Source organism: Bubalus kerabau, chromosome 14, assembly GCF_029407905.1.
Source record: "Bubalus kerabau isolate K-KA32 ecotype Philippines breed swamp buffalo chromosome 14, PCC_UOA_SB_1v2, whole genome shotgun sequence".
Taxonomy (NCBI): domain Eukaryota; kingdom Metazoa; phylum Chordata; class Mammalia; order Artiodactyla; family Bovidae; genus Bubalus; species Bubalus kerabau.
The window spans coordinates 4,791,632-4,811,513 of record NC_073637.1 but is presented as its reverse complement, the minus strand read 5'-3'; positions in this window follow the sequence as shown (position 1 = coordinate 4,811,513).

Sequence of the window (19,882 nt, the reverse complement as noted above, 5' to 3'; positions counted from 1 at the left end):
GTTTCCCACGGTCACAGGCCTATACGGGGTAGGAGTGTTCATCTTGATCTTGGGACCCCACTTGGTTCAGGGCACCCGCAGCAGAGGGCATGGGGCCCATGTGACCCCTTTTCTTTGGCCATGCCATGAAACTTGCAAGATCTTCGTTTCCCAACCAGGGATTGAACCTGCACAGTTGGCGGTGGCAGCGTGGAGTTCCAACCATTGGACAGCCAGGGGACTCCCCTCGGTGATGTTTAGCATCCCTGGTCCTGGTGCTAGGAGGGGAGCGCAGGCCTGGGAGAGGTAGAAGGAAGGGCAAGGTTTGGGGGCAGGTCAGGGTTTGAGAAGTGGAGGGGTGATGGGCAGACTGGCTCAGAGGGTCGCAGGACCTGGGATTGAATTTTGACCTCATTATAAATGAGCCTGAGTGTGTGAAATGGAGGGGACCTTACCTGGAGAGGAACTCCCCAGGTGGCGTTAATGGTAAAGAATCCATCTGCCAATGCAGGAGACACAAGAGACAAGAGTTCGATCCTTGGGTCAGGAAGATCCCCTGAAGAAGGAAACGGCAACCCACTGCAGTATTCTTGCCTGGGAAATCCCATGGACAAAGGAGCCTGGCGGGCTACAGTCCATGGGGTCGCAGAGAGTCCAAACCAAATGAACACAAACACTTTCATACCTTACCTGGAGAGGGTGACAGTCAAGACCACACCTAGGAGTCAGCCAGTCAGCCTGAGCTGAACCCTGGTCGTGCTGCTGACCAGCTGTCTGACCTCAGGCAGGTCCCCTCAGCCCCCTGGACCTGGGTATTCTTAGCTTTCAGGAGGTAAGAGTGGCAGTTCCTGCCTCCCGGGGCTGTTATGAGAAATGAATGAGCCAGCGTCCATTAGTGCGAGTGAGCAGCATCTCCGTGCCTGAGAAGCACTTTCCAGGGGTTGGACCGGGAAGGGAGCTGGTGTGCCCGGAACTGCATGGCCTGGCATAGCTCACATTTCACTGTGATTGAGACAATGAGGCTGCTCATTAATTGAGGTCCTACTGTGCGCCCGGCCCCTTGCCTGCCTCGCCAGCTCTCTTTAGGGAAGGAGGCAAGGAGCTCTCTCCTGAGACAAACAAGTGCCAGCTGGACGTTCTTACTGGATGCCTCCTCTCGCCTTTGTTTTTTTAAGCAACAAACAGTTTTAAAAACAAACTCATTTACAGAGTCCCAGGATCTCAATTAGTGTGCTCATTTATCACCACGTATTTCTGAGCACCTGCTCTGAGCCAGGCTGGGTTCTTGGGGTGCTGGCTGGCAGCTGTCCGCCTGACAGCCGCCCTCCCTCCAGAGCGGGGTGCACAGGGGCAGGCATTCCCCGCTCTGCCACTTCCCTGCGTGACCCTGGGAGAAACCTCATCTCTGTGAGCCCAGAGGTGAAACGCAGAGGCTGGGCGCCCCAGGGCATGGGGTGCAGACTTACAGGGATGCGAGTCAGTGGGCCCATGCCCTACAGGTGCCAGATCTTCAGAGGGGCAGAGCCCCCCAAATGTCCACGACGGATCCCAGGACCTGAGAAGACAGTGCCTAGCCCAGCCCCAAGAGGGACGAATCCATGCGGGACCTCCAGGTGCTGGAGTTGGCTAGAGAGTAGCAGGCTCCCTGAGGTCATAGAGATGTGTGGGATCACAAGGCTGCCCATAGTCATAGGCTTCCTAGGATCACATGGCCACTGAGGGCCGTATGGCTGCCCAGGGTCATACAGCCACCGAGGTCCTACAGACACCCAGGGTCGCACAGCCTCTCGAAGTCATCCAGCTTCCTGGGACTGTACTGCCAAGTGGGTCATATAGCTCTCTAAGGTCATGTAGCTTCTTGAGGTCACAGGGCTTCTCGGGGTCATGTGACTGCCTGAAATCATGCAGCTACATGGACCCAAAGGCTGCCCAGCGTCACATAGCCTGCCATGGCCATAGGGCTGCTTAGGGTTCTTTTGGCCATCTGGGATCATGTAGCTTCTTGGGGTCACAGGGCTACCTGGAGTCATACGATCACCTGGTCAGACAATTGACAGGAGTCATATGCTCTCTGGTCAGTGGGTGACCCATGGCCATGTGTCCACTCAAAGTCACAGAGCTATACACAGGTCATATGGACACCCAGGGTCCCAGATGCATCTTATTGGAAGTTTAGGGCTTTCCAGGCCACCCTTTTGCCTCTGTGTCCTGGGTGAGCACACACAGACACATACACACCATGGCTGGAACACCAGCCTCTCAATTCCCTTCCCCACTGGGGCCTAGGGAATGACCCATGCCCTTATTAAGGGATCCCTCCTGTCAGATCCCCTGGGGGGCCTGTAGTCCCTGCCAGAGCCCCAGGTAAAAGGCAGCCTGGCGGACAGGGACCCAGGAGCCCTCATGTGGGACAGGTGGGCGCCAGCCCGTCTGGGTTCCAGTCCCAACTTTACCCCTTCCTTGCCAGCTTCACCTGAGCCCTATGCTCAGAAGGGCCCCGCACTTGGTTTAACACTCTGCCACCCCTTGTGAACAAAGGGATTTTATTGTTCATGTTACCCAGGGGCCCCAAAATTGTGTAGTCAGTCAGTGCTAGCTATGAACCAGTCTCTGCTTCTCCATCTGTAAACTGGGTGCACGGGTTCAGTGCTAATACCTGGAGCCCAGAGGTGATGGACGGCGGTAACCATGCTGGACTGAACACGAGCTGGGGCTCAGCCAGCTCGGGGTCACCTCATGCCCACAGCAGCCCTGTGCTCGACGTTAGTGTCCCCGTCTGAAAGAAGAGGGGGCAGAGGCACAGAGAGTTGAGGTGGCAGGGGCAAGTGGCCGGGCTGGGATTTGAACTCTGAGTCCTGGTGTCCTTTCCCCAAGGTCATGGAGCAGAGAGCCCCCAGGCTGCCAGGGTAGGGAGGGGCCGCAGCCCCGCTCAGCGTCTCGAGTCCACTTGTCAGGACAGTGAGGGACAGTCAGCATCCCCTCAGCTCAGCTGTGAACCAGATGACCAGGTCACCTGGAGAGGAAGTAGGAACCGGCCGCCCACGGCGGTGGGTGGGGTGTCTGGCAGGACTTGTCGGAGTGAAGGGTGAAAAGCAGGTGATGCGTGGGACCGCCCCGACCTAGGGCCTCTGGCGCGGGCTGCACCTGCTGATGTCAACAAGGGCAGGGCAGACCTCTGTGGTGCTTCAGCCAGGCCAAGGTCCTCAGGTGGAACTCCCACCCTCACCCCCGCACGGTCAGCAGCCCCCTCAGTCCTCTGGGTCTGCTCGCTCCTCCTGCCTCTGTTCCTTCTATCAGCAGTGCCCTCCTTCCTCCTTGGGTCTGCCTTTCCATGCCTGCCTCCTCCAGGAAGCCCTGTAAGACTATCCCAGTGCAGAGTCATCCTTACCTTCCTCAGCAGGCAGCAAAAGTAAAGCTGGGCTGGGAAATTCTTGGTGGTCCAGTGGTTAGGATCTGGTGCTTTCACTGCTGAAGGCCCGGGTTTAGTCCCTGGTCAGGGAGCTAAGACCCCACAAGCTGCAAGGCCAAAAGAGAAAGGAAAAAAAAAGCTGGGCTGTGACTATGTCCTCAGTCACCATTTACAGAGCTGTCTGTACTTTATAAGGCACTTTGCCTGTCCACAGTCTCATCTGGAGCTCACAGGAATCCTATGGGGTCAGATTTTTTTGTCCCCATTTTGCAAATGGAGACGTAAGAGGCAAGGGAAGGGCCTGAGTTCACAGGGGTTGTAGTTGCACCAATGACTGGCTCGAATGCGACCTCCCTGGATGCTGGGGGCCGGCCCACGTGACTGTCATTCATTTGTGCAATAAATGTGGACTCGCATGTGGTCTGTGCCAGTCGCTGTTGTAAAGGCTGTGGAAGCAGAGATGAGAAACACAGACCAACACAAACCCTTGCTCCTGGAATCTGCACCCCAATCAGGAGACGAGCAGTGAATGGGCAACACCCAGTCAGGAGCTGTGGAAGCAGGAGGGAGGAAGTGCCGGGCTGGGAGAGGTCACGTGAGACCCCTTGCAGAGGGCCCGAAGCTGGGGAAGGGATGACCCTGAGGTTGTCCATCCTGAAAGCAGCCTGGTCTCACGCTGGGGGCTGGGCAACCTCTCCACCCACTTCGCTGTGGCTCTGCCTGGCCGGCCTGCCTGGCCCTCCCCCTCGCCCCAGCCTCTGGTCCTGGGACCTTCAGCTCTGCAGGTTGGGTGCCCCATGGTTTGCTCCTCCCTGGCTCCCTGCCTCAGGCTGGCACGAATGCACACGTGGCCACTGCACGACAGCACGTCCAAAGAGAGAACGTGTGGGCCCTGGGCAGGTCCTGGCCCTGCTCACAGGGGCCCGGCATCCGGGGAATGCAGGCTGGGGCCACAGAAGAGCTCATTCCTTCCCAGGCCAGGTGGAAACCAGCACACCCTCTAGAAGCTAGCTAAGTGGGGCTCCCTCCCGGTTCTAAAACTCCCAAGTCCATTCACACATCCTCACGTCCACCAGCTCACTCGGCCACTCATTCAGCAGACAGAACAGATTGTCCACGCAATGCCGGGGTCTCACTGAGCCTGTGTGACGCAAACAGACTAAGTCCTCACTCTCAGGGGACTTATATTCTGGTGGGGAGACAGCCCATGGTTATAAATTCTATAGAGAACAAGAAAGCTGAGGAAGGCGGCCAGGGAGGGGGTGCCGCTGTCTGGGTGATCACAAAGGCCCCCTGAGTGGGTGTGGGAGTCAGGAGGGTCTGGGCAGAGGGGGGCACACAAACTTAACACTTTAAAAGGTCCTTAGGGCAGAGGCAGGGAAAGGGGACTAAAGGGGGCTCCTGAGTGAGTGCGGGGGAGAGCTGCCTGGGGCAGTGAGGGGAGCAGCAGCTGGACGTACCTCAGAGCCACAGGATTGACAGGTGGCCCGGCCAGGAGATGCGGAGTGAAGTCGCTACCCGCGGTGAGTCTGTCAATAAGCCTCCTCGAGCCCCCGTTTTCTCTCCTGGTCAGTGCGGCGCTAGGACCTCACTCCCTGCCCAGGCTCTGGTGCGGAGCTGCCAGGGAGCCTTGCTGAGGTCTGGTCAGTGCTGAGCCCTGCTCTCACCCAAGGGTACAGCAGGGGCGGCGGTGGTGGTGCTGGTGGTGGTGGTTTAGTGGCTGAGTTGTACCCGACTCTTGCGACCCCATGGATTGTAGCCTGCCATGGTAGGTGCTTTGCAAATGGTGGTTCCTTTATTTTATTTTTGACTGTGCTGTGCGCGTGCAGGGCCTCAGTTCCCTGATTGAACCCGGGCCCCTGGCCCAGAATGCTAACCCCCAGGCCACCAGGGAACTCCCGGGCTTCTCACTTCTTTAAAGGATGGTAGAGGGCAAAGGCGACAAGGGGCTGGAAATGGGACTGGGTCGCCATGCGTGGCGTGGAGGCAGGAATGCGGGGGACAAGGGTGGTAGCCCTGTTTGGTGGCTACCCCCCGCAGGGCAGGTGCTGTCTGACCATGTGGTCAGAGGGCCTGAGAGAAGTTGCCGGGGAAGTTTGGGGTCCAGACTCAAGCTCATGGGCTGCCAAGAGTGCTGAGCCCACTTGCCCGGGTGGCTGTGCCAGGGGGCCTGTTCTCCATGGTGTCTCCTGAGCTCCCCCAGCTCCGAGGAGCTCTGACTGTTGGGGCCAAGGTTCTGGGGTCACCCCTCTGGCAGCCTTCTTGGGGGCAGGGAGCAGAGGGGGTGGCTGAGTCATGCCACCTGGGCCGGTGGGGTCAGGGTCGGGGACTCTTTGGCCCTTCCTGAATCTGCAGGTCTGGAGACCACCCTCCGATCTGAGCTCAGAGCTGGGGGCTGGGGTGGAACCGAGCGGAGACCCCTTTCTCCAGGGTGCCTGGAGAGGAGGGAGCAGACCGGAGGCAAAGGGGATCTGACTCAGGAAACAGGGACAGGAGTGGTCAGGGGCAAAGACGGCAGGGTTCAGTGGGTAAAACTAGAGCCAGGGTAAGAGATCAGGACTGAATGTATAAGCAGGGTTAGGATTTGATGTCTGACCAAGGTTCTCAGAGTGTGAACAAGGATTAGGGCTCAGTGAGTGAGCAGGCTCAGGATTCAGTCCACGGGCAAGGTCAGCATTCAGCCTGTGAGTGGGATCAAGGCTTTGTGTTTGATGAGGATCAGAGTTCAGCATGGATCAGGGCTCAGTCAGGTACTAGCTTTAGGACGAGCCTCCAAGCGGGATCAGCGACCACTGTGGGACTCAGCGTGGGGCTGGTGCCTTGAGGCTGACGCGGCTGCTGCAACTCTGGGGTGGACTCAGGGTTGCCGGGTCTTCTCTGCACAGTTCAGCTCCATTCAGCTTCTTCTCTCTTTCATTTATTGTGTCCAACTCTTGCGACCCCATGGACTGTAGCCCACCAGGCTCCTCTGTCCATGAGATTCTCCAGGCAAGAATACTGGAGTGGGTTGCCATTTCCTTCTCCAGGGGATCTTCCTGACCCAGGAATCGAACCCGGGTCTCCTGCATTGCAGGTGGATTCTTTACCAACTGAGCTATGAGGGAAGCCCAAGAGGCCTCCACTCGAATCTAAAAAAGAGTGGATATCTATATATGTAAAACTGGTTCACTGAACACCCGAAACTGACACAGCATTTGTAGTAAACCAACTACACTCAATCAAAAAAAAAGACCTGACCATTATAAAAAAGAGGAAGACTCCTCTGCTCTGTGCCTGGCATGGCTCTACTGCTTCCGGCTCCACGGTCGCTTAGCTGCAGTCCCCGCCCCGGTCCATGCCCCGGTGGCTTAGCCAGCTCTCCATCGAACCAGGTACTCCGGGGCCCAGAGAGGGCCAGTGACGTGTTTCTCTCGGGACTCCGGGCTTCCTGGAGAAAGCTCTGACGGCTGGTTCTTTCAAGGGCATGGGCAGGAGGGCATTCCAGGCAGAGGCCACTGCTTGAGCAAAGGCTTGGGGGCTGCTCGGCTCAGAGCAAAGGAATCTGGCTGCCGGGGAGAGTGCTTGGCCAGTGTCAGAGCCAGGGCCCCGGCTGTGGACGGAGAGGGCCGGGGGCTCAGAGGGCAAGGTTCAGAGTAGCCCTGTTGGGACGGGCAGCCTCGCTGGCTCAGAGGTGGCCCCAGCCGGGTCCCGCCAGGTGACCGAGTGGTTGCTCTGTTGGGTCCTCCCCGCCCTGGAGTTTGCACACAATGGGTGGGCCAGAGGCAGCAGACAATGGGAAGGAATGAAGGTGTGTGAGGCTGACCAGGAAGGCTGCTGGGAAGGGGTGGGAAGGGGCGGAAGGGTGAGGGAGGGAGGGTGGGTGGAGGCCAGGGCGGCAGAGTGGTCAAGGCTGCACACAACCCTGGAAGGGCCACCGTCAGCAAGGGACACGTAGGGGGGGCCTGGGACGCCTGTTGGGCCTGGGCATCGTCTCTGGGTGCTCGGTCCACTGGCCGGGTCCTGGCAGCCTCGAGGCCTCCCTCACACCCGCCCCGAGTGTGCAGACCCAGGCCTGGGGACCTCCCCCTTCGCTTGTGTCATCTGTGCAGGGGTGTGCAGGGCTGGGAGGGGGACCCTGGCCCGCTGGCCCAGCCTGCGGCCTGCCCAGACCGTGGCTCTGACCCCTACTCTGGCCTGCTTCATCCCCACTGCCACAGAGCTTTCCCGAGCACAGCAGGACCAGGTCCTGTCCTGTGCACCCCCTCCCAGTCGGCCTGCCCCCACCCCTGTTCCAGGCCACCAGCTTCTTGGGCCCCTTCCCACAGCCTGGCTTGTGCATCCCCACGCTACCCGAGGGCCACTGGTGTGAGCGGGGCTCTGGGGTGGCGGCTGGGCTGTCAGGGGGCCAGGGGCAGGTCTGAATTCGGAGGTGACTGGGCAAGAGGGGCTGACGGGTCCTGCCCAGCACCCACCAGGCACCTCATGCTGGTGGGCTCGTCGCTCTCAAGGACGTAGCATCACTGAGCCTGAAGTAACCACAGCCAGCCTTTGCTGACCGTTTACTCCGTGCTAAGCCCATTCGTCGCCTGCTGGGGTGAGCGTCACCCCACAACCTGGGGCCACGTCCTGAGCGCCACCAAAGGACGTGGAAGAGAGTTTGCGAGCAGCACAGTGGCTCGGCCCCACGCAGGTGACGGCAGAGCACTGACATCTGTCCACGGCCCCAGGCCTATCCTCCAGGCCAGGAATAAGGTCACGCTCATCCTGTATGGGTGGGGTACAGGGACAGGACCAGGCCCACCCAGTTCCTGCCCAACCTGCTGGGTTGGTTTGGCTCTGCCAGAGCCCCACGCCTGGGGAGCCCTCCAGGGCTACCCTCCCCACTGGCTGCCTCTAGGAGCAGGGACTTTTAGAGCCAGCTGTGCCCACGAGGGGCGCGGGTCCTTGGGATGCCCTCCTTAGCCTCCAGAGGGGACGAGTGAGGTTTGAGGAGCCAGGTAAAGCCTCAAGTCCGCGCCTGGTGGGTGAGTCCAGGTGAGCCTGGGGGCGGCCCAGGGCCCGCACAGGCTGGAGGCGGCCGTGTTGTCAGAGCCCTGCCCGGGGCGTGGACAGCCCCATCTGGACCCAGACAGGTCACCTTGTTGCCCGGGGCCTCGGTTTCCGTATCTGCCACTTGAGGCCATGAACCCCCTCACAGAAGCCCGGGGAGAGGGCCTTGGTTTGGCGGCTCTGAGCGCAGGCCCAGGGCCCGGCCCCCGAGAGGCTCGGCACCCCAGTTCTGGGGTTGGAGCCAAAGGGCGCAGGCTGCTCTCAGATGCAGACGTCCTCGCGCCCCAGCCGCCTCCACCCGCCTGAAGCCAGACAGCGGGCGTCCCGCCCTGTGCCTCGGGGTGCCCGTGGGTGGCGGCAGAGGGAGCTAGCGCAGGTATTCGGGGGCCTTTGATTCTCTGACGCCTCCCGGGGGTGGGGGGACCCCGGCACCTGACGGGGATCCACGCCACATGAAACACACTCTAGCCTCAGACCCCACGGTGAACATGCTCACACACACGCGCACACTCCTGACGTGGGCACATGTGCGTCCGCGTGCACAGAGCCCGCCTGGAGGCCGCACCCGTGGGGAGTGCCTGCCCCCTCCCTCTGCACACCAGCTTGCACACCCATCCTCTCCCTGCTCGCCCGCGCCGTCTGTCTCCCCTCTTCTGCTGCCTGATCCCACCCCCACGAGGCCCCCTGGCCCGACAACCCTCCCAGGGGTGGGGGGCGGGTGGCCAGGCAGGATTAACTCATCTGTGAATGAACAACCAGTGCGGGGGGGTGAGACTCACAGAGGAAGGTCATGGGCCCCTGGCTGAGTTGATGGGGGCTCTTGGCTACCGCCTGTGCCTGACTGGGCTCTCTGTGCCTCGGTTTCCTCACCTGTGCAATGGGGCAGGGTTGTAGGGTGGGCAAGGGCAGGGCCAGAGCTTGCTGCTGCTCGTGAAACTATGACCAGGGCTCAGGGAGGCCGCCCCGTGTGAGTGCTGCTGAGCCAGGTGGTGAGGTGGTCTTCATTAACAGACAAGACAGGGAAAAGCATTCCAACAGAGGGAACAGCATGTGCAAAAGTATTCAGGCCAAGAGGCCTACTCAATACTGGACAGGCCCCTGGGAAGCCTGGAGCCAGGGGTGGGATGGGGTGCGGGGCTGCTCTGCACCGGGAAGCTGCCCTGAACGGTGGTCAGTGGTCAGCCACATTCCCAATCACACATGCTGTTTCGTCTGCTGCGATGCCACCCGGCCCTGCCCACACTCTCCCCTCTATCCACCTGGCTCACCAAGGCTTTCCTCTTCACCACCAGAGCGCACGAGCAGGAGCAACGCCAGGCTTGGGCCAGCTCAGGACACACAGTGAGGGGCCTCCCGGAGAGGCTTTCCTGGGGGTGTGACTCCACAGCTGGGACTCAGGGCAAGGAAGGGACATTGAGGGATAACGGGTGAGGACCCTCAGGTCGGGCTCATCCAGGCCCGGGGTCCAGGCCTCCTCTCTGAGCCTGGTCACCGCTAACGACCACTGCTGGTCTGGCAGCCTGCAGAGTTTTTCTGAGTATTAGGGAGAGCGCCTGAGCTCAGCAGAGTTGAGACCACAGTCCACAGTGGGGTTTCTAGCTGCCTGCCTCCCCAGAGCTCCTCAGGACCCTCACTGCAGCCTTTCCTGGTCCTCAATCCTCATCACAGCCCATTCTGCAGACAGGCACACCGAGGGGAGGAGAGCAGCACCCCAGCCCTGAGGTCGGGCGGCCCAGGCTGCTCCCTGGGCAGGGCGGGACCCTGGTGGTCTGTGGGAACAACTGCCCTGGACCTGGAGGAGAAACATCGATACCCGCCCGGGGGCCCATGGCCAATTAGTTGAGGAGGAGGAGGTTGTTGCAAGGGCCCAGATTTTGAAATTTGACTGTGGCAACTGCCCTGGTGAACTTGATTCGCCCACAGGCTGGGAGCCACCTTCTCCCGGGCCTCCCTTCCTGCAAGTGACCCCACTGCCCACCGCGAGGGGTCCCGGCCCCCTTCCTAACCACCTCCTCTGGATTGTGGGGTATGGGTCTTCCCTTTTGGGGGTATTATGGGTTGAATTGTGCCCTCAAATTCATATGTCCAAATCCTAACCCCTAGGACCTCAGAGTGGGACCTAGTTTGGGGATGGGGCCTTCACAGAGGCTGTCACGTTAAAGTCAGGTAGGGCAACCCTAATCCAATCTGACCAGCATCCCTCTATGCAGGGGAAATTTGCCCACAGCTATGCACGGTCTCTGGAGAAGGAAATGGCAACCCACTCCAGTATTCTTGCCTGGAAAACCCTGTGGACAGAGGAGCCTGGCAGGCTATAGTCCACGGGGTCGCAGAGTCGGACACGACTGAGCAACTTTACTTTATGCACCGTCTACAAGCTGAGAAGGGGGACCTGGAACTGAACCTCCCTCAGGCAACAGGAGGAGCCTGCCTTGATCTCAGACTTCCGCCTTCAGAGCCCTGAGACAATAAAAGTTGCCTTTTCAGCCACCCCTCCTGGGGCCCTGTGGCTTGGGTTAGGCAGCCCAGCAAACCAACCCAGGGAGGTAGTTAAGATTGTCTAGGTTAACATCTGGCAGATGTGCGCCTCCAATAAGCGTGGGCGACTGCATTAACATTAAAAAGCCCATCACTCTCTCGACAAAACAAAAAACAACTTAAGATCCGTACTCAGCCACTGGAGGAAAGCCGGGTTCTGGGTTTATCTCTGAGATCCTGGCTGGAAGGGCACCCAGGGAGGCACCCTGGGATCTGCTCCACCCACCCCCACCCCCCGCCACCCGGGGAGCCCAGTGCAGGACTTGGGAAGTTTGAGAAAATTCCTGGCTCCATTTGGGAGGGTGGCTGACTCATTGTGGGCTTCCCAGGTGGCTCCATTGTAAAGAACCCACCTGCCAGTGCCGGAGACTGAGGTTTGATCCCTGGGTCGGGAAGATCCCCTGGAAGAGGAAATGGCAACCCACTCCAGTATTTGTGCCTGGAGAATCCTATGGACAGAGGAGGCTAGTGGGCTACAATCCGTGGAGTTGCAAAGAGTCAGACACGACTGAGCTCATGTTACTTATCCACTGCCTCACTGGTTTCCTGACTTTAACACCTCCGACCAAAGTTTCCCAAGCACCTATTGTGTGCTTGGGCCCCAAGCAAGTATCTGAGCACACTCTCTCTAAGCTGTGCCTTGGCTTGTGAAGGGGCGTGGGGGACACATTCCTTTGCTCCCATTTTACAGATGAGCAAACCGAGGCTCAGAGGTGAGTTCTTCAGCCTGACCTTGGCACTGGGCACCCACCTCTTTGAGCCCAGTCCAGGGGGTGTGGCAGGGGCTGCTGGAGTGGACTGGACAAGAGAGCTGGTCAGGGAAGTGTCAAGGAAGGGGCGACACTCATACAAAGGGGAGCAGAGCTCCAAGAAGGGCATTACCCAGGAGGGAACGGCTCATGCTGGGCCCGTAGGTGGGTGCGGCTGTGGCATGGCTGGGGCAGATGGAAGGTGGGGTTAGCAGTTAGAAACAACACTGAGTCACAGGAAAAGTCCACACTGAGCATGAAGGACTTTCTCTGAGTCCTTTTCAGTCAGAGACTGATTTAGATTTGCAAAGTTCCCTCTGTTGGTGGTGTGCACAATGGTCTCCAATAGGAATCGCATGCCAGACACATAAGCAACTTTAAATTTTCTAATAGTCATGCTATAAAAAGGTAATCATGCAATTTATTTAAGTAATATATTTTAGTTAACAATATAAATAAAAATCATTGAGATATTTTACATTATTTTTCTCACACTTACAGCACATCTCATGTCAGACTGAAGTGTTAGTTGCTCAGTCGTGTCCGACTCTTTGTGACCCCATGGACTGTAGCCCACCAGGCACCTCTGTCCATGGGATTCTCCGGCAAGAATATTGGAGTGGGTAACCATTTCCTTCTCCAGGGGATCTTCCTGATCCAGGGATTGAACCTGGGTCTCCTGCATTGCAGGCAGATTCTTTGCAGGCAGATTCTTTACCATCTGAACCACAAGAACTCAGTAGCCACCTGAGGCTGGTGGCCACGGTCCTGGACAGCACAGGTGTGGAAGAGGGGCTGCAGGGGCTGGAGTGGAGGCAGGGAGGCCAATGGAGGCCACTGTGTGGAGAGTCGTGGCTGGCTCTGGACCGCCACCTCCGTCGCAGCCCAGGTGGGGCATGCAAGGACGGACTTGTAACGACGAGTCCCAGGTGGCACCAGGTTTGGGCCCTGTCGCGTGTCCAGCAGGCAGGTCACAGAGCAGCACAAGCTGGTTTCAGTCCAGACATCTGGTGTCCCCAGCTGGCTGGGTCAGTCTGCTGGCCTCGTCTACCCCGACTCCAGATTAATGGGAGGCTTCCTGTCACGGCTGGAGGGTGACACGAGGCCTGACCCTGGTGGCCCTGGCGGATGAGCCCGGAAGGAAGGCCTCTTTCTTGATGCACTCCGCGGCAGGCGGTGGGCGGGGGCTTCCCTAAGGACTCCCTCGGGAAGCACTTCACACTCTGGTGGGCGCTGGGCCAGGGCGGCCCCCAGCAGCTGTGAAGAGGCGAGGGCCTCTGGGGCGGGGAGGGCCAGCACCAGCTCCCTCCTGGAGCTCCTGAGGAGTGTCCACGGCACCCGGGTCTGGGGGTGCATCAGGGTTAACCCCCACAAGACGGCTGGGGCTCTCGGGGAACACGCAAGCAGTCCAGGAGGCCAGCTGCCCGTCAGCCCAGGCCCCTGCCCCAGGAAGTGCAGCAGCAGAGGTGGGGTCAGCAGCACCTCATCACGTGGGGCCCGAATGAGGCACTTCACCTCCCTGGCCTCCACATGTTCCTCTGTGAATTGGGGGCATGGGGACACATCTCTTGTGGGCCAGGGTGAGAATTCAGCGAGCTCACGTGTGAGAGCTACCTGTGACCACATGATGGAAGTTTCGGGCCGCTCCTCATTTCTGCTGTGAGTCCTCCTCTCACCTGAGCTGAACTCTGCTCCCAGCATGTAAGCCCCACCCTGCTTCGCCAGTTCACTCCCTCACGCTTTGTTGTTCATCCTCCTTCAGAATAAGCACTCAGGGTCCTCCAAGGACCCCACAATGCCCACCCTTGGGGTTCCCCCTCCTTCCTTTCCCTTCCCTCCTCACCCCCGAATATTTATTGAGCACCTACTTGGTGCCAGGTGCTATGATGGGCACTGGGTATTGACCTGGGAAGGAAAGAAAGCCCTGCATTCCTGAAGGTGACAGTTTGGGGGCAGACACTAGTGACTTGCACAGAGAATAAATGCAAAATTGTGACTGTCTTCAGCCCTTTGGGCTTCTCTTGTGGCTCAGGAGGTAAAGAACCTGCCTGCAATGTGGGAGACCTGGGTTTGATCCCTGGGTCAGGAAGATCCCCTGGAGAAGGAAATGGCAACCCACTCCCGTATTTTTGCCTGGGAAATCCCATGGACAGAGGAGCCTGCGGGGCTATAGTGCATGGGGTCACAAAGAGTCAGACATGACCGAGTCAGTAACTCAGTCCTTTGGGGAGATACTTGGCTGGCAGTAGGAAGGAAACAGCAGAGGGCTGGATCATTGATAACTGAAAGAAGCATGGAGAAGTGGGTGGGATCAGGAGAGGAATGGTGGGGCAGAGAAGCCAGTGCAAAGGTCCTGTGGCCAAAGCTCCACTACTGGGCATGGAGAGGAGCTGGAGGCCAGGGCAGGGTCGAGCAGGCAAGCCCCCTGGAGCGGACGGGGGATGTCGGTCTCGGAAGGACTGAGCCAGGTTGGTGTGCTCTGATCTAAAACATTGGCTTGGCTCCTGGGAGAGTCCTCGGAAGGGGCAAAGTGTGGGGCCGAGATTGGACAGGAAGGCAGGAGCAGAAAGGGGGAGACGTGGGTAGCTGTGGCCCGCAGGAGGCAAGACCCTCTGCCAGGATGGCCAGGAGGCTGGTGTTGGGGGGCCAAGGGCCCGTCCCCTCCACTCGGGAAGTTCTTGCACGTAGAGGGCGCTCTCCCGGGTGCTGCTCCTGGTTGCCAGCACCTCCCGCCTCTCTTTGCCGCCCCCAGACTGATTCTTGTGCGCAAGCTCCCTCCTGCAGGCGGTGCGCCCTCTGCGCATGCCCAGCCTCGGAGCCGGGCCCGCAGGTGGCGCGCCCTCTGCGCATGCCCAGCCCGGGACCCCCGCCCCAACCCCGCCCCACTGACTACAGGCGGCGCACCCTCTGCGCATGCCCAGCCCAGGACCCCCTTCTACGGGCGGCGCGCCCTCTGCGCATGCTCTGCCAAGGGACCCTTGCCCGCGGGCGGCGGGGTGTCTGAACTGTTCTTTAAGGCCGCCGAGGTCAGTGGACCCTCGGGGGTTAGGCTTTTTTGCCGGGTCCTGGGGAGGATCGAGAGGGAGCCTACTGTGGCCGTACGCCCGAGGACCCTCTCCAGTATGCGCGGACTCAGAAATAAAGGTGGCGTTGGCTTTTCCTAATGCCTTCCTCTTTTATCGGCTCACTGAGAATTAGTTGGGGCGCGTCGGTGGGGGGTGGTGGGGAGGAGCCGAAATCTAAGTCCGGACCTGGGCGGCAGGTGAGCTGGACGGGGAGGTGGGGTTACTCTCCAGGACTTCGTCTCCCCCTAAAGTTCTAGAGTTGATGTTTCACGTCGGGGACTCGAAGCTGCATCCTGGAGGGTCCAGGCCCTGCCTGCTTACCCTCCCCCCACCCCGCCCTCCCCCTGGGATTTTTGCTTCCAGTTTCAAGTATCTCAGGCTCTTCCATTTCCATTCCCCTATCCTGAGATGTCTTGCCAGGCTGATCCTTCGGGAAAAGATAGTGGAGGAGAATGGATTCGCCATTCAGTGGAGAACAACGTTTGACCTGGGATGGGGCTTAGCTGCAGCTGGGGTGTGGGTGTGGGTAGGAGAGCTAGAAGTTTAGGGGAGGGGAGAGGGCCCCACAGGCTTGTCCTCCTGTGCCTGTGAAGCTGGGCACCGGATTTAGCCTCATTAACAGACCCAGACACTGGAGTTTACAGCAGAGAAAGGCTTATTGCAGGGCTAAGCAAGGAGATCAAGATTGCTGGGAGAAATATCAACAACCTCAGATATGCAAGCCCTCTCATGGCAGAAAGTGAAGAGGAACTCAGTAGCCTCTTCATGGAGGGTGAAAGACGAGAGTGAAAAAGCAGATCATGGCATCCAGTCCCATCAGTTCAGTTCACTTCAATTCAGTCACTCAGTCGTGTCCGACTCTTTGCAACTCCATGGACTGCAGCACGCCAGGCTGCCCTGTCCATCACCAACTCCCAGAGCTTACTCAAACTCCATGTCCCTTGAGTCGGTGATGTCATCCAACCACCTCATCCTCTGTTGTCCCCTTCTCCTCCCGCCTTCAATCTTTCCCAGCATCAGGGTCTTTTCAAATAAGTCAGTTTTTCGAATCGGTGGCCAAAGTATTGGAGTTTCAGCTTTAGCATCAGTCCTTCCAATGAATATTCAAGACTGATTTCCTTTAGGATGGACATGAGTTCATGGCAAATAGAAGGAGAAAAAGTGGAAGCAATGACAGGCTTTATTTTGTTGGACTACAAAGTCACTGTGAATGGTAGCCATGAAATTAAAGGACACTTGCTCCTTGGAAGAGAAGTTATGATAAACCTAGACAGCACAATAAAAAGCAGAGACCTCAATTTGCCAACAAGGTCTGTATAGTCAAAGCTATGGTTTTTCTAGTAGTCATGTACAGATGTGAGAGTTGGGCCAGGCTTCCCTGTCCATCACCAACTCCCAGAGCTTGCTCAAACTCATGTTCATTGAGTCGGTGATGCCATCTCATCCTCTGTCGTCCCCTTCTCCTCCTGCCTTTAATCTTTCCCAGCATCAGGGTCTTTTCCAATGAGTCAGTTCTTCGTATCAGGTGGCCAAAGTATTGGAGTTTCAGCTTCAGCATCAGTCCTTCCAGTGAATATTCAGGACTGATTTCCTTTAGGATTGACTGGTTTGATCTTGCAGTCCAAAGGACTCTGTCCCTTTCCTGATTGACAACTTTGAATCAGTTCCTTGGAACCCAGGGAAGGTTCCTAGGGGGCTGAATGAAGCCTAAGAGATGCAGAAAGGCTTTTGGGTCCTGCAGGGCCCTGTCTGTGTGTGTCAGTTGCTCAGTCATGTCTGACTCTTTGTGACCCCATGGGCTGTAGCCCGCCAGGCTCCTCTGTCTGTAGAATTCTTCAGGCAAGGATACTGGAGTGGGCTGTCATACCCTCCTCCAGGGGATCTTCCCGACCCAGGAATGGAACCCAGGTCTCCTACAATGCAGGCAGATTCTTTACCGTCTGAGCCACCAGGGAAGCCCATGCAGGGCCCCATAGGGTCCTGCTAAGCTTCACTGGGTCCCTGTGGCCCAGGACCTAGGTAGGCATGACAGGCCTGAAGGGTGAAGCCAGGGGACTGGTTCAGGATGAGCGGCAAGTGGAGGCTATGAGTTAGCCTGTATTTCTGTTCACAGCGTCAGGGCTTGATGGAAGAGGGGGCCGTTGGGCTGTGGTGGTGATCAGAGCCAAGGTTCTGGGGGAATGGCAGGGTGTCACGCCGTGCTGGGAGACAGGCTGTGCCGAGCAAAAATGAGAACTCATTCTAAATTCCCCTGAGTGGAGGGCAGCACTTGATCCGATAAGATCCATCCCGAGGGCCCCATAATCCCCTTAGCCAGCAGTGACGGAGCAGCCGGTGAGGGGCCTTGACATGGGCTTCGGGCCTTTGCAAGCTTTCCCTTCCCTCGACTGCTGTCACAGCCCTGAAACACACCCCCAGTGGGGTCACATCTGATCCTGTAACGTTTCTGGATTTTCCAGCCTTAAACAAACACTCAGGAGACACTGCCAGCAGCTGACACTTATTAAGGGTGTCCTGTGTAGCAGGCTTTGTTCCTTTTTTTTGTATTATCTCTTATTTATTCAGGAAATAAATCCTCTTAACAGCCCATTTACAGACTAGGAAACAGCTCAGAGAGGTTAGGCAGCATGCCCAAGGTCATCCTGCTGGGGAGGCAGATGCAGGATGGGACCCTGCCTCTGCTGATGGAGCAGGGAGCACCCTGATCCTCTTTAGAAGCTCTGCCCTAACCCTGGTGGGAGTAGCAGGCCCCTGATGGAGCTGATTAACCAGGCAGCAGAGATGCAGGGGATGGGAGTCTGCTCTTGGAGGCGGGGCGGGGGTGGGGTCCCACAGTCCTGGATTCAGACTCTGCAACCAAAGAGCCCCGGACAAGTGACTCCACCTGCCAAAGCCTCCGTGTCTTCCTCTGTCAAACAGGAGGAACAGCGAAAGTGTTAGTAGCTCAGTCACGTCTGACTCTTTGTGACCCCATGGACTGTGGCCCACCAGGCTCCTCTGTCCAGAGGTACTCTCCAGGCAAGAATGCCATCCCTGATCTTCCCAACCCAGGGATGGAACCCAGGTCTCTTGCACTGCAGGCGGACTCTGAGCTACGAGGAAAGCCCACATGGGTACCATGCCTGTTTGCTGTCTGTGAGGAGGCAGTCCCCACCCTGTGCCCTGTCCTGGCAAGGCTTGCCTGGGAAGAGCAGAGGTGAGACGACTGGCAGATAAAGGGCACCCTCGGATCTGGGAGAGGTGGAGAGGTCTGTAATTAACATTTCAGCAGCCCTGATAGCATCGCTCCTGTCTTCCAGCCGCTCCCTCTCCCTGTTTATCCACTGCTCTGTCTGTCAGTGATGTCTGACCTCAGACACCCCTCCCTGCCCTCTGCTTTCCCTGTCTCGCCTTCCCTGCTGGTGAAAGTTCAGCAGCCTGTCTTGACTGGCTCACGAACCCGCCTAGCACAAGAAGGGCTGCTGACCCAGGCCTGCCCAGGGGCCGTGCAGGGCTGAGGACTCTCCGTCTGCTGCTCTCTTGAGTTCTCTGTGTGGTCTGGCTCCTGGACCACAGAGTTTCTGAGGTCCCCTTGGCTCGGGGGACAGACTTCTGGAACATAGGGTCCCTGAGTTCCCAACATCCCGCTGGGGTGTTCTAATATCGGGAGCCATGGCAAGTCCTCCAGGTCCTACCAGGCCTGGAGTCTGAGCTGAAGCTTCCCTCCCTAGGGTGGGTGCCAGCCTGGGTTTCCTCTTTTGTGAGATGAGGTGGGGGTTCCTGCCCTCCTCGAAGAGCTGGAGCAAGATCTCCAAGCCCCCAAACTCTATTAGGAAGGACACCAAGGTGGCCTTGATGTGGGCGGCTGGCGGCTCCTCGGGCTCATGACACTGTCCCCAGCAGGGGAAGGGCCAGGGGTGGGCAGCCATTGGCAGGGTCTTCTGTGTTCTCATCTGTGAGTCAGCGGTGATGGGAACATTAATTTATTTGAGTGGCTGGCACAGCCGAGGCCTGGGAAGACAGGAAGGCTTTGCCAAGGCTGGGCCGAAGGCACCGGGGTGGGAGCACCCTAAGCCAGCACTGGGATGATGGAGCACTTCCCCGTAGACCTGCCCTCAGGGAGCACCAGTCTGCTGGGGGAGCAACAGGAGACATGTGCCTGGAAGCAATGGACCCTGGGGCCGGGGGGCAAGGATGGGGTTGGGGGAGAGGCAGCATGGGCCTGGGAGCTCTGATGGCTGGAAGGGACAGGAGGGGCTGGAAGGCCAAGGGATTGCCCCCTGGAGCCTCCGGAGGCAACCAGCCCGCTGATCTCGGGACTCCTGGCCTTCAGAAGCCGGAGAGAATAGACAGAGTTGTTTTAAGCCACTGATTGTGTCATCATTTGGTGCAGCAGGTCTAGGAGACAGACTGACTTTTCTAGGGCCAGAGGCCAGCCGAGGCCCTGGGCCTGCCCAGCTGCCTTCGTGGGGCCGGGGTGGTTGACCAGTCCTGGGACCTGCACGGGGAGCACTTAGCTGGCCCTCGCCTGCAGGCCCATGGAGACAGGTCACATGCAGACTCTTCTGGGCGTACCCAGCCCCCTTCCCGTGTGTTGCTGGGGTCCCAGGAGGGATGGCAGGGATGGTGGGTGATGCACAAGTAAGTGAGGTCCCCCGACCACTGTCTGGGGTCCTTTGGGGTCTCCCTGGAGACTCTGGGGCCAGCAGGGAGGTTATACTTCCCTGTGCTGACTCACCCCAGCCAGCCTGGTCTGAGCTGGGCTTGCCTGCAGGCAGTGCTGGGCGGGTCACACAAGGTACAGATGGTACTTTTGGTTAATCCTGTCAACGGTCTTGTAGGGTGTTGCTCTCCCTGCTTCTCAGATAAGGAGTTTTTAATAGTGTTTTTTAAAAAATTGAAGTGAAATTCACACAACATAAAATCACCATGTTAAAGTGTACAATTCAGTGGTGTCTGGCACATTCACGACGTTGGGCAACCCCCCCTTCCCTCTGGGTCCAGAGTGCCCCATCACCCCACAAGGAAGCCCTGGATGCATTAAGCAGTCCCTCCCCGTTCCCAGCCCTTAGGCCCTGGCAGTCGCTAATCTCCTGTTTGTCTCTGTGGATCTGCCTGTTCTGGACGTTTCCTAT